This window comes from Nerophis ophidion, linkage group LG14 (genome assembly GCF_033978795.1).
Source record: "Nerophis ophidion isolate RoL-2023_Sa linkage group LG14, RoL_Noph_v1.0, whole genome shotgun sequence".
NCBI classification, from domain to species: domain Eukaryota; kingdom Metazoa; phylum Chordata; class Actinopteri; order Syngnathiformes; family Syngnathidae; genus Nerophis; species Nerophis ophidion.
The window spans coordinates 54,849,884-54,864,718 of record NC_084624.1 but is presented as its reverse complement, the minus strand read 5'-3'; the positions used below and the strand labels follow the sequence as shown (position 1 = coordinate 54,864,718).

At 42.0% G+C, this 14,835-nt stretch overlaps 1 protein-coding gene across 1 annotated transcript in view; it reads left to right on the top strand.

The window, feature by feature from the left end:
• si:ch211-106h4.4 (MAM and LDL-receptor class A domain-containing protein 1) overlaps nt 1–14,835 on the top strand; it is a 208,028-nt gene that overhangs the window by 76,199 nt on the left and 116,994 nt on the right. Inside the window, exons 3-4 of the mRNA XM_061921077.1 lie at nt 11,915–12,043; nt 12,107–12,238. The gene's annotated coding sequence lies outside the window, so the exon portion shown is untranslated. The remainder of the gene's footprint in view (nt 1–11,914; nt 12,044–12,106; nt 12,239–14,835) is intronic.

The window sequence follows — 14,835 nt, the reverse complement described above, 5'->3', positions numbered from 1 at the left end:
TTCCCACCTACAGCTTTCTTCTTTGATGTCTCCATTGTTCATTGAACAAATTGCAAAAGATTAACCAACACAGATGTCCAGAATACTGTGGAATTTTGCGATGAAAACAGACGACTTAATGGCTGGGAACGATGCTGGCATAAAATTTCCTCTACAATCCGTGACGTCACGCACAGGCGTCATCATACCGAGACATTTTCAGCTGGATTTTTCGGCACAAAATTTAAAATTGCACTTTAGTAATGTTAATATTTCATCATTGATATATAAACTATCAGACTGCGTGGTCGCTAGTAGTGGCTTTCAGTAGGCCTTTAAAGTTGCGTTATTATTCCAATTTTGTCCACATTTCACCAAACCTGTGCTAATTGTTGGTGCTACATTTGTGCTACGTTTGTGCCATAAAAACAAAAACACGTTTAAGTTATTATGGTTTTAATGTTATTACCCTTTTATTACTTTTTTATGTTTCAAATGACGTGAGTCCCACGTGTAAAAAGAAGATTTAAAAAAAGGCCACTTTAGCAAAGAGTCTTCCTGCTGCAAAGGAGGCTCTGCCCTTTTCACTTTGAGGCTGTGCTTCCATAAAAAGCCAAAGAAAAAGCACACAAATAAGAATACTTTTTGTGCAATATGCTAGCATCACAGATGACCTTTTCTGTTTGTACTCACAGTTTTACAGAAACTCAATTAATTATGATTCAAATTATTTGAACCCTAAAATGTCCTTTAAATTTAATCAGACATGGACTAAAAATGTCAGCTTCCCCCAAACTCCTGTAAACATACAGTTTATAAAAGGTTCATCTTGATGGTTCTAAGTGGGACATTTTTAGTTCCACGGAACAAAAGTGACGGTTTGTTGTTCTTTTTTTAATGAAACTTCTTTGGCAAATTCCACCTTTATTAATTCAACACAGTGAAAATGGCTTGGAAATAAAACCTGAACGGCACAAAATGTGCAAAGGATCGCCTAAGTAACATTTATAATCAATGCTCTATACCAGGGGTATCAAACGTACGGCCCGAGGGCCGGATTAGGCCCGCTAACAGGTTTTATCCGGCCCACGGGATAAGTTTGCTAAGTATAAAAACGTACCTGAAATTTTTGATTGAAAGAAACAGCTGTTCTAAATGTGTCTACTGGATGTTGCAACAGCAAGTATTTGTATCTTTGTGGATGATCCTAGATATGCACAAAAAAAAAACACATGTTAGTACATCAGTCGAGGAAAATTATCACACTACATAAATAACATACTGTAAGTTAATTTTGATATAATTTGTTTATCTTGATAGTGTTACATACAGGAGGAGTAAATGGCACAGACGACAATGGGGCAAAGTTAGCTCTATGTATTTATTTTACATATATATTTATGTATATATATATACACAGTATATTAGGGGTGTGGGCAAAAAATCGATTCGAATATGAATCGAATCGATTCTCTTTTTTTTTAAATAATTAAAAAAACAATTTTTTTTTAAATCAATCCAACAAACCACTACACAGCAATACCATAACAATGCAATCCAATTCCAAAACCAAAGCTGAGCCAGCAACACTCAGAACTGCAATAAACAGAACAATTGAGAGGAGACAGAAACACGACACAGAAAAAAACAAAAGTAGTGAAACAAAAATGAATATTATCATCAACAGTATCAATATTAGTTATAATTTCAGCATAGCAGTGATTAAAAATCCCTCATTGACATTATCATTAGACATTTATAAAAAGAACAATAGTGTCACAGTGGCTTAAACTTGCATGGCATCTCATAAGCTGGACAACACACTGTGTCCAATGTTTTCACAAAGATAAAATAAGTCGTATTTTTGGTTCGTTTAATAGTTAAAACAAATTTACATTATTGCAATCAGTTGATAAAAAATTGTCCTTTACAATTATTTCCATTTCCATACTTCCGGCAACAAATGTGTGTTCCTACTTCGGGAAACAAACGCCTGTGTTTTCTAATTATGGCATAATTGATAACAGGCAACAAAGACAATTATTTTTGGACAAATGAGGATCCATAACCTTGTCTTTTTGAAGCTGAATATATGGAGGATGCTTCCGGAAGCAAGCATGAAGGAAGGGTTAGACGTTGGAGCAGACGGAAGCCAACCAGGGTGTACTCGCCCTCCGCCCGAATGACGAAAGGGATAAGCAGTAGCAAATGGATGGAATTGACTGATGAACATAAGGTTTGGAATTGGGGGTTAAATCACTAGAAATGATTCCCAGGCGCGGCACCGCTGCTGCCCACTGCTCCCCTCACCTCCCAGGGGGTGATCAAGGGTGATGGGTCAAATGCAGAGAATAATTTTGCCACATCTAGTATGTGTGTGACAATCATTGGTACTTTAACTTTATTATGAAATGATTTATTCAGAAAATACAAATAAAGTATATATACTATTAACTGCAACGGGTAATTGTTAAATAAAAACTGATTTGTGCAATTTCAGAATGTGCTTGTTCTATTTTTAAGTTATCGTGCCGTGATTTTACCAGTCTGGCCCACTTGGAAGTAGACCCCCCCCCCCGCCCATCTAAATGAGTTTGACCCCCCTGCCCTATGCAATGTCACTATTGAAACCTCTTCTGTAACAAGATGAACCTAAATTGCCATCAAGATAAGCAACAGTACTGTAACGCCTTCTAATGCCCTGGACTTTACGCCCGGATTTACTGCCTTTATGGATTTACTGCCGTTATGTTCAGAAAAGTTGCACTAAAGTGGAATTAGAAAACGGTTAATGTGAGCGTGAGCAGGAGTTGTCAAAGTGTCGTCACCTCTTTGGACTAAAGCTAATGTTGGGATTGTTTACGCGATGAGGCCCCTGGTCGTCCTGCTCTCAGGTAAGTTAAAGTTAAGTTAAAGAACCAATGATTGTCACACAGGTGAGAGTCCTGCATGAAAATTCAATGGCCCAAAAAATGGTGAGAAATGGACTTCTTTTTTTTTCCGGATGATTTAATGTAATATGTTATAGCTTATGGAATGGCCAGTGACAGTACAAGTCATTATAATATAATAATAATAATTAATTAAAGCTGCAAGCAGCGTTGGTCGGGTCCGCCTTTGGCCGCTGCCGCCGCTACTCAAGCCCTGGTCTAAGTCAGACCAACATAGAGGTTTTTATTTCATGTCTCTACGACATTTCTAACAGAAGTTACATGCAGTTTTGTCTGGGTTTTTTCCTAGGGGGCGCTAAGCGCAATTTAGATTTTTGGGGTTTGGTTTTTTGTTAGATAGCAGTTTTTGCCAGTCCTGATATGTGTTTAAAATTTGGTGAGTTTTGAAGCATGTTAAGGGGGTCAAATTAGGGTGCGAAGGTGCGAGCGCGCCTTGGGCTGCTGCCCCCGAGCCCCACGGTAGCAGACGCCTTGGTGCCACTATTTAATGCATTGTGAAAGTAATGCAGTTGTTGTATTGAAGTGAAAATATCAAGCTTCCTGTTGATTTTTGCTAAAGTATGTTAATTATTCAAATGTAGGTCTAAGTGAGACCTACATAGTAGTTTTTGTTTCATGTCTCTTTGACATTCCTACCGGAAGTTACAAGCAGTTTTGTCTGTGTTTTCTTCCTAGGAGCGGTTTGTCTGTGTTGTATTCTTAGGGGGCGCTAGAGCACAATTTTGAGTTTTGGGCTTTGGTTTTTTTATTAGCTCGCAATTGTTGCCAGTCCTGATGTGTGTGCCAAGTTTGGTGAGTTTTGAAGCATTTTAAGGGGGTCAAATTACAGCTCAAAGAGGCAAAAATGACATTTTTTTAGGAAACTTTGCGCAGGGGTTCTTTGAAGGCGCGTAAAATCCAAACCGGAGCAGTAATCAAAACTTTGTTCGACCACTTTTATCAAAAGGGTTCAATCTCTCTCCTGTGCGAGTTTGAAGCCGAAACGACAAACGCACTGGGAGTTTTTGTTTGAAGAAAGGTGACGGGTTTTCACAAAACTTTTATTTTGAAGGGGTAATTGCCAGCTTCCTGTTGATTTTTTCTGCAGGCTGTCAATTATTAAAATGTAGGTCTAAGTGAGACCTACATATAAATTTTTGTTTCATGTCTTTCCGACATTCCTACCGGAAGTTACAAGCAATTTTGTTTGTGTTTTCTTCCTCGGAGCAGTTTTTTCTGTGTTTTATTTAAAAAATTGCGCTAGAGCGCAATTTTGAGTTTTATTTTTTATTTTTTTCATTAGATTGCAATTTCTGCCAGTCCTGATGTGTGTGCCAAGTTTGGTGAGTTTTGAAGCATTTTAACGGGGTCAAATTACAGCTCAAAGAGGCAAAAATAGCATTTTTTGCGAAAATTTTGCTTTGAATGAGTTTTTGCTAAATTTCTGTTGATTTTAGGTATAGACAATTCTAATGGGGAATCTAGGTCTAAGTCAGACCTACATAGAGGTTTTTGTTCCATGTCTTTACGACATTCCTAACGGAAGTTACAAGCAGTCTGTTTTTTGTCTCTTCCTAGGGGGCGCTAGCGCGCAATTTTCATTTTTGGGGTTTGGATGCCTAATATGTTGGGAAGGCATGCATGACCGACGTGTGTGTCAAATTTGGTGAGTTTTGAAGCATGGTCAGGGGGTCAAAATACAGCGCATAGGCGAGTATACGTGCGGAAGAAAGAAAGAAATCAATCAATCAATGTTTATTTATATAGCCTCAAATCACAAATGTCTCACAGGACTGCACAAATCATTACGACTACAACATCCTCGGAAGAACCCACAAAAGGGCAAGGAAAACTCACACCCAGTGGGCAGGGAGAATTCACATCCAGTGGGACGCCAGTGACAATGCTGACTATGAGAAACCTTGGAGAGGACCTCAGATGTGGGCAACCCCCCCCCCCCCCCCCCCCTCTAGGGGACCGAAAGCAATGGATGTCGAGCGGGTCTAACATGATACTGTGAAAGTTCAATCCATAATGGATCCAACACAGTCGCAGGAGTCCAGTCCAAAGCGGATCCAACACAGCAGCGAGAGTCCCGTTCACAGCGGAGCCAGCAGGAAACCATCCCAAGCGGAGGCGGATCAGCAGCGCAGAGATGTCCTCAGCCGATACACAGACGAGCAGTACATGGCCACCGGATCGGACCAGACCCCCTCCACAAGGGAGAGTGGGACATAGAAGAAAGAAAACTGTAAATAAATAAATAATAAATAATACTGTAACGTATTATTTTCGGGTCTCCCAATGTCTAGCATTAAAAGATTACAGTTGGTACAAAATGCGGCTGCTAGACTTTTGACAAGAACAAGAAAGTTTGATCATATTACGCCTGTACTGTATATACCTTTATATACATATATACATACATATATATACCTATACTGTATATACCTTTATATACATATATACATACATATATACCTATACTGGCTCACCTGCACTGGCTTCCTGTGCACTTAAGATGTGACTTTAAGGTTTTACTACTTACGTATAAAATACTACACGGTCTAGCTCCATCTTATCTTGCCGATTGTATTGTACCATATGTCCCGGCAAGAAATCTGCGTTCAAAGGACTCCGGCTTATTAGTGATTCCCAAAGCCCAAAAAAAGTCTGCGGGCTATAGAGCGTTTTCCGTTCGGGCTCCAGTACTCTGGAATGCCCTCCCGGTAACAGTTCGAGATGCTACCTCAGTAGAAGCATTTAAGTCTCACCTTAAAACTCATTTGTATACTCTAGCCTTTAGATAGACTCCCTTTTTAGACCAGTTGATCTGCCGCTTCTTTTCTTTCTCCTATGTCCCCCCCTCCCTTGTGGAGGGGGTCCGGTCCGATGACCATGGATGAAGTACTGACTGTCCAGAGTCGAGACCCAGGATGGACCGCTCGTCGGGACCCAGGATGGACCGCTCGCCTGTATCGGTTGGGGACATCTCTACGCTGCTGATCCGCTTGAGATGGTTTCCTGTGGACGGGACTCTCACTGCTGTCTTGGAGCCACTATGGATTGAACTTTCACAGTATCATGTTAGACCCGCTCGACATCCATTGCTTTCGGTCCCCTAGAGGGGGGGGGGGGGTTGCCCACATCTGAGGTCCTCTCCAAGGTTTCTCATAGTCAGCATTGTCGCTGGCGTCCCACTGAATGTGAATTCTCCCTGCCCACTGGGTGTGAGTTTTCCTTGCCCTTTTGTGGGTTCTTCCGAGGATGTTGTAGTCGTAATGATTTGTGCAGTCCTTTGAGACATTTGTGATTTGGGGCTATATAAATAAACATTGATTGATTGATTGATTGAAAAGAAGCGGCAGATCAACTGGTCTAAAAAGGGAGTCTATTTAATGGCCAGAGTATACAGATGAGTTTTAAGGTGAGACTTAAATGCTTCTACTGAGGTAGCATCTCGAACTGTTACCGGGAGGGCATTCCAGAGTACTGGAGCCCGAACGGAAAACGCTCTATAGCCCGCAGACTTTTTTTGAGCTCTAGGAATCACTAATAAGCCGGAGTCTTTTGAACGCAGATTTCTTGCCGGGACATATGGTACAATACAATCTACAAGATAGGCTGGAGCTAGACCGTGTAGTATTTTATACGTAAGTAGTAAAACCTTAAAGTCACATCTTAAGTGCACAGGAAGCCAGTGCAGGTGAGCCAGTATAGGTATATATGTATGTATATATGTATATAAAGGTATATACAGTATAGGTATATATGTATGTATATATGTATATAAAGGTATATACAGTACAGGTATATATGTATGTATATATGTATATAAAGGTATATACAGTATAGGTATATATGTATGTATATATGTATATAAAGGTATATACAGTATAGGTATATATGTATGTATATATGTATATAAAGGTATATACAGTACAGGTATATATGTATATAAAGGTATATACAGTACAGGTGTAATGTGATCAAACTTTCTTGTTCTTGTCAAAAGTCTAGCAGCCGCATTTTGTACCAACTGTAATCTTTTAATGCTAGACATGGGGAGACCCCAAAATAATACGTTACAGTAGTCGAGGCGAGACGTAACAAACGCATGGATAATGATCTCGGCGTCTTTAGTGGACAAAATGGAGCGAATTTTAGCGATATTACGGAGATGAAAGAAGGCCGTTTTAGTAACGCTTTTAATGTGTGACTCAAAGGAGAGAGTTGGGTCGAAGATAATACCCAGATTTTTTACAGAGTCACCTTGTTTTATTATTTGGTTGTCAAATGTTAAAGTTGTATTATTAAATAGAGGTCGGTGTCTAGCAGGACCGATAATCAGCATTTCCGTTTTTTTGGCATTAAGTTGCAAAAAGTTAGCGGACATCCATTGTTTAATTTCATTAAGACACGCTCCCAACTGACTACAATCCGGCGTGTTGGTCAGCTTTAGGGGCATGTAGAGTTGGGTGTCATCAGCATAACAGAAAGAATAATAAAACGCAGGAGATACAATAGGGTCCTTGCCTATGGCAGAGGACTCCTGTGGAGTCCTTTACCATAGGCAGGGCGGACTTTAATAATAAGGAGTGCAATGTTGGGATAGTGACTGATATACCTGCACACTGCTCACTCGTCACTGTATTGTCGGATGAACTCTACGTATGTGTGTATGTAGGTGTGTATATATGTATGTATATATGTATGTATAGTGATGCTCAGGCACAAAGCAACCTCCCAGAGACACTTCTGTTAATGTTGAAACGCAGCAGCGTTGGTTTATTCAGTCACTTTTCTGAAAGCAGGTTAGCATAAACTTCTCCCGAATGGGGCTTCCGTTTAAACAAACAAATGATCGCATTTTTCATGCCTTGATCATCCATCCATCTTCGTCTGTTTATCCGAGGTCAGGTCACGAGGGCAGCAGCCTAAGCAGGGAAGCCCAGACTTCCCTCTGCCCAGCCACTTCGTCCAGCTCCTCCTAGGGCAGGGGTAGGGAACCTATGGCTCTAGAGCCAGATGTGGCTCTTTTGATGACCGCATCTGGCTCTCAGATAAATCTTAGCTGACATTGCTTAACACGATAAGTAATGAATAATTCTGCTGGTAATCACAGTGTTAAAAATGACGTTCAAAATATAAAACATACTCAGGCATTTTAATCCATCCATCCGTTTCTATCGCACCCGTTCAAGATGTCGCATTTTTGGTCAAAAGTATTTTATTTATTATTGCTTACTTTCAGGATAACAATGTTATTAAAGAGATTAAAAGATACACGTATTTAGTTGTTGTAATCAGGGAAAGTCCAAATAAAAGAGGAGGAATAGAATTCTCTTGTCAGAGCGTGGGGCGACACTGTAGAAGGGTACAAGTCTGTGTTTCTCCTCATTGAGCTAAATTGAATCCTGTCTCTGTTTAATTCCTTGCTTCTTGTCTGTTTCATAGATGTCATCAATGTTTGAACCTGACAATTGTATTCAGTGTTAAAAAATAATATAGGGCTCTCACGGAAATACATTTTAAAATATTTGGCTTTCATGGCTCTCTCAGCCGAAAAGGTTCCCGACCCCTGTCCTACGGGATCCCGAGGCGTTCCCAGGCCAGCCGGTAGGCATAGTCTTCGCAACGTGTCCTGGGTCTTACCGGTGGGGTCCTACCAGTTGGACGTGCCTTAAACACCTCCCTTGGAAGGTGTTCGGGTGGCATCCTGACCAGATGCCCGAACCACCTCATCTGGCTCCTCTCCATGTGGAGGAGCAGCGGCTTTACTTTGAGTTCCTCCCGGATGGCAGAGCTTCTCACCCTATCTCTAAGGGAGAGACCCACCACACGGCGGAGGAAACTCATTTGGGCCGCTTATACTCGTGATCTTGTCCTTTCAGTCATGACCCAAAGCTCATGACCATAGGTGAGGATGAGAACGTAGATTGACCAGTAAATTGAGAGCTTTGCCTTCCGGACCACAACGGATCGATACAGCGTCCGCATCACTGAAGACGCCGCACCGATCCACCTGTCGATCTCACCATCCACTCTTCCCTCACTCGTGAACAAGACTCCTAGGTACTTGAACTCCTCCACTTGGGGCAGGGTCTCCTCCCCAACCCGGAGATGGCACTCCTCCCTTTCCTGGACGGGAACCATGGACTTGGAGGTGCTGATTCTCATCCCAGTTGCCTCACACTCGGCTGCGAACCGATCCAGTGAGAGCTGAAGATCCCGGTCAGATGAAGCCATCAGGACCACATCATCTGCAAAAAGCAGAGACCTAATCCTGCGGTCACCAAACCGGAACCCCTCAATGCCTTGACTGCGCCTAGAAATTCTGTCCGTAAAAGTTATGAACAGAATGGGTGACAAAGGACAGCCTTGGCGGAGTCCAACCCTCACTGGAAATGTGTCCGACTTACTGCCGGCAATGCGGACCAAGCTCTGACACTGATCATACAGGGAGCGGACCGCCACAATCAGACAGTCCGATACCCCATACTCTCTGAGCACTCCCCACTGGACTTCCCGAGGGACACGGTCCAATGCCTTCTCCAAGTCCACAAAGCACATGTAGACTGGTTGGGCAAACTCCCATGCACCCTCAAGAACCCTGCCCAGAGTATAGAGCTGGTCCACAGTTCCAGGACCAGGACGAAAACCACACTGTTCCTCCTGAATCCGAGGTTGGACTATCCGGCGTAGCCTCCTCTCCAGTACACCTGAATAAACCTTCCTGGGAAGGCGGAGGAGTGTGATCCCACAATAGTTGGAACACACCCTCCGGTTCTGGTTGTATGTATGTATGCCTTGATCAGGTCTCCTAATTTGCCTGGAACACAGAGCAGACAGACCTCTGATCAGCACAAAGTTCAATAAATTGCATCATTCAATGAATCCAACATGTTACACATTTGGGAGACATCCCCTTGTTCACCCACTGGGAGGTGAGGAGAGCAGTGGGCTGTAGCGGTGCCACGCCCGGGAATAATTTTTGTTGATTTAACCCCCAATTGTATGAATGTATGTATGTGTGTGTATGTAGTTATGTATGTGTGTATGAATGTACAGTTGGGCAAAAAAGTATTTAGTCAGCCAGCGATTGTGCAAGTTCTCCCACTTCAAATGATGACAGAGGTCTGTCATTTTCATCATAGGTACACTTCAACTGGGAGAGACAGAATGTAAGAAAAAAAATCCAGGAATTCACATTGTAGGAATTTTAAAGAATTTATTTGTAAATTATGGTGGAAAATAAGTATTTGGTCAACCATTCAAAGCTCTCACTGATGGAAGGAGGTTTTGGCTCAAAATCTCAGGATACATGGCCCCATTCATTCTTTCCTTAACACGGATCAATCGTCCTGTCCCCTTAGCAGAAAAACAGCCCCAAAGCATGATGTTTCCACCCCCATGCTTCACAGTAGGTGTGGTGTTCTTGAAATACAACTCAGTATTCTTCTTCCTCCAAACACGACGAGTTGAGTTTATACCAAAAACTTTTATTTTTGTTTCATCTGACCACATGACATTCTCCCAATCCTCTGCTGTATCATCCATGTATCCATTTTGGATGCATGGACTCTCGCTGCTGTGCTGGATCCATTATGGATTGAACTTTCACAGTATCATGTTAGACCCGCTCGACATCCATTGCTTTCCTCCTCTCCAAGGTTCTCATAGTCATCATTGTCACCGACGTCCCACTGGGTGTGAGTTTTCCTTGCCCTTATGTGGGCCTACCGAGGATGTGGTAGTGGTTTGTGCAGCCCTTTGAGACACTAGTGATTTAGGGCTATATAAGTAAACATTGATTGATTGATTGAAAAGGGTTAAAAACAATAAAAATCAATTCCCAGTGGCTTGTTGTATTTTTTGAAGTTTTATTCAAAATTTTACCGGTCCCGGAATATCCCTAAATAAAGCTTTAAAGTGCCTTATTTTCGTTATCTTCGAAACCACCCGTCCATTTCCCTGTGATGTCATACAGTGCTGCCAATACAAACAACATGGCGGTTACCACAGCAAGATATAGCGACATTAGCTCGGATTCAGACTCGGATTTCAGCGGCTTAAGCGATTCAACAGATGACGCATGTATTGAAACAGATGGTCAGAGTATGGAGGCAGATAGCGGAAACGAAATTGAAGAAGAAATTGAAGCTATTGAGCGAATAGCTATTGACGCTATTCAGCCATAGCATGGGTGTACCTAATGAAGTGGCCCATAGCATGGCTGCCTTATTAGCATCGCCGGTAAAATGTGCGGACCAAACGATCAGGACTTTCGCATCTTGTGACACTGGAGCAACTTAAATTTGTCGATTGGTAAGTGTTTGTTTCGCTTTAAATGTGGGTATCTAGTTTCAAATGTACATACAGGTAGCCTAAATAGCATGTTAGCATCGATTAGCGTAGCATGTTAGCATCGATTAGCTGGCAGTCATGCTGCAACCAAATATGTCTGATTAGCACATAAGTCAACAACATCCACAAAACTCACCTTTGTGATTTTGTTGACTTAATGGTTGCAAATGCATCTGCAGGTTATCCATACATCTCTGTGCCATGTCTGTCTTAGCATCGCCGCTCAAATGTGAAGACACTCTGGTACATTCAATGGGGGTCTGGCGGCATATTTCTTGCCAGTGGTGCAACTTGAATCCCTCCCTGTTAGTGTTGTTACACCCTCCGACAACACACCCACCAGGCATGATGTCTCCAAGGTTCCAAAAAACGGAAAATAACAGAGCTGAGAGCCGGTGTTTGTAATGTGAAAATGAAAATGGCGGGTGTGTTACCTCGGTGACGTCACGTTCTGACGTCATCGCTAAAAGACCGATAAACAGAAAGGCGTTTAATTCGCCAAAATTCACCCATTTAGAGTTCGGAAATTGGTTAAAAAAATACATGGTCTTTTTTCTGCCACATCAAGGTATATATTGACTCTTGCATAGGTTTAGTGATAATGTTCCCCTTTAATTATGTACATCAATCCCTCACAGTGTATTTTGTCGGCGTGAGCTCGCGTGCTGACAAGCGGTTTGAATGTGCGACCGGACAAGGTCTTCCCCCCGGACCGGGGTTCCGTTTGAAGGAAGACTGCCAGAACGCTTCTGACAAGGTTTTCTGCGGTAAGTCCGCAGACCACCCGATTTCTAAAGAGGTCAACTGCTAAATGTGTTCTCTCACTGAAGGTTCTTGTGGTTTCGAGCTTCACTCGTGTGGCTGGAAGAGCGGCAGCAGCAGCACTGGCTTCACGTGGAGGCGAGAGAGGGCCAACGTCACCTCGCTCCCTGGACAGGACCACACCACAGGGAGTCCATGGGGTAAACACGACATCGTCCAACTCGTTTACTGCCATGTTACCGCTTTCATTTCTACAGTGTCTATTCTACTGTACACTTTTATTCTGTAAAGTATAGAAGATCTTCTTGACCTTTGACATTTTTGACCTGCTCAGTGGCCTAGTGGTTAGAGTGTCCGCCCTGAGATGGGTAGGTCGCGAGTTCAAACCCCGGCTGAGTCATAGCAAAGACTATATGAATGGGAGCCATTACCTCTCTGCTTGGCACTCAGCATCAAGGGTTGGAATTGGGGGTTAAATCACCAAAATGACTCCCGGGTGCGGCCACTGCTGCTGCTCACTGCTCCCCTCACCTCCCAGGGGGTCGAACAAGGGGATGGGTCAAATGCAGAGGTAAATCAGAATCAGACATTCATTCACCAAACCGTGTGTGTGTGTAACTTTTATTGGTACTTTAACTTTGAAATCAACAGATTTATTTGACATTGGATTGGTAAAGATGCTGGCCCCACTGTGGACTGGACTCTCACTATTATGTTGGATCCACTATGGACTGGACTCTCACTATTATGTTGGATCCACTATGGACTGGACTCTCACTATTATGTTGGATCCACTATGGACTGGACTCTCACTATTATGTTAGATCCACTATGGACTGGACTCTCACTATTATGTTGGATCCACTATGGACTGGACTCTCACTATTATGTTAGATCCACTATGGAATGGACTCTCGCTATTATGTGAGATCCACTATGGACTGGACTCTCTCAGTATTAAGTTTAATCCACTATGGACTTGACTCTCACACTATTATGTTAGATCCACTATGGACTGGACTCTCACACTATAATGTTGGATCCACTATGGACTGGACTCTCATTATTATGTTGGATCCACTATGGACTGGACTCTAACACTATTATGTTAGATCCACTATGGACTGGACTCTCACTATTATGTTAGATCCACTATGGACTTGACTCTCACACTATTATGTTAGATCCACTATGGACTGGACTCTCTCACTTTTATATAAGATCCACTATGGACTGGACTCTCACTATTATGTTACATCCACTATGGACTGAACTCTCACACTATTATGTTAGATCCACTATGGACTGGACTCTCTCACTATTATGTTAGATCCACTATGGACTGGACTCTCACATTATTATGTTAGATCCACTATGGACTGGACTCACATTATTATGTTAGATCCACTATGGACCGGACTCTCACTATTATGTTAGATCCACTATGGACTGGACTCTCGCTATTATGTTAAATCCTCTATGGACTGGACTCTCTCACTTTTATATAAGATCCACTATGGACTGGACTCTCACTATTATGTTAGATCCACTATGGACTGGACTCTCACTATTATGTTGGATCCACTATGGACTGGACTCTCACTATTATGTTAGATCCACTATGGACTGGACTCTCTCAGTATTAAGTTTAATCCACTATGGACTTGACTCTCACACTATTATGTTAGATCCACTATGGACTGGACTCTCACACTATAATGTTGGATCCACTATGGACTGGACTCTCATTATTATGTTGGATCCACTATGGACTGGACTCTAACACTATTATGTTAGATCCACTATGGACTGGACTCTCACTATTATGTTAGATCCACTATGGACTTGACTCTCACACTATTATGTTAAATCCACTATGGACTGGACTCTCTCACTTTTATATAAGATCCACTATGGACTGGACTCTCACTATTATGTTAGATCCACTATGGACTGAACTCTCACACTATTATGTTAGATCCACTATGGACTGGACTCTCACATTATTATGTTAGATCCACTATGGACTGGACTCTCACATTATTATGTTAGATCCACTATGGACTGGACTCTCTCACTTTTATATAAGATCCACTATGGACTGGACTCTCACTATTATGTTAGATCCACTATGGACTGGACTCTCACTATTATGTTAGATCCACTATGGACTGGACTCTCACACTATTATGTTAGATCCACTATGGACTGGACTCTCACTATTATGTTAGATCCACTATGGACTGGACTCTCACTATTATGTTAGATCCACTATGGACTGGACTCTCCCACTATTATGTTAGATCCACTATGGACTGGACTCTCACACTATTATGTTAGATCCACTATGGACTGGACTCTCACACTATTATGTTAGATCCACTATGGACTGGACTCTCACACTATTATGTTAGATCCACTATGGACTGGACTCTCACACTATTATGCTAGATCCACTATGGACTGGACTCTCACACTATTATGTTAGATCCACTATGGACTGGACTCTCACACTATTATGTTAGATCCACACAACGTCCATTGCACTGACCTCCGGTGAGCTTCAAGAGGTAGTCACCTGAAATGGTTTTCACTTCACAGGTGTGCAAAGCAGTAATCAGAGCAAAGGGTGGCTATTTTGAAGATACTAAAATACAAAACATGTTTTCAGTTATTTCACCTTTTTTTGTTAAGTACATAACTCCAAATGTGTTCATTCATAGTTTTGATGCCTTCAGTGACATTCTACAATGTAAATAGTCATGAAATTAAAGAAAACCATTAAATGAGGAGGTGT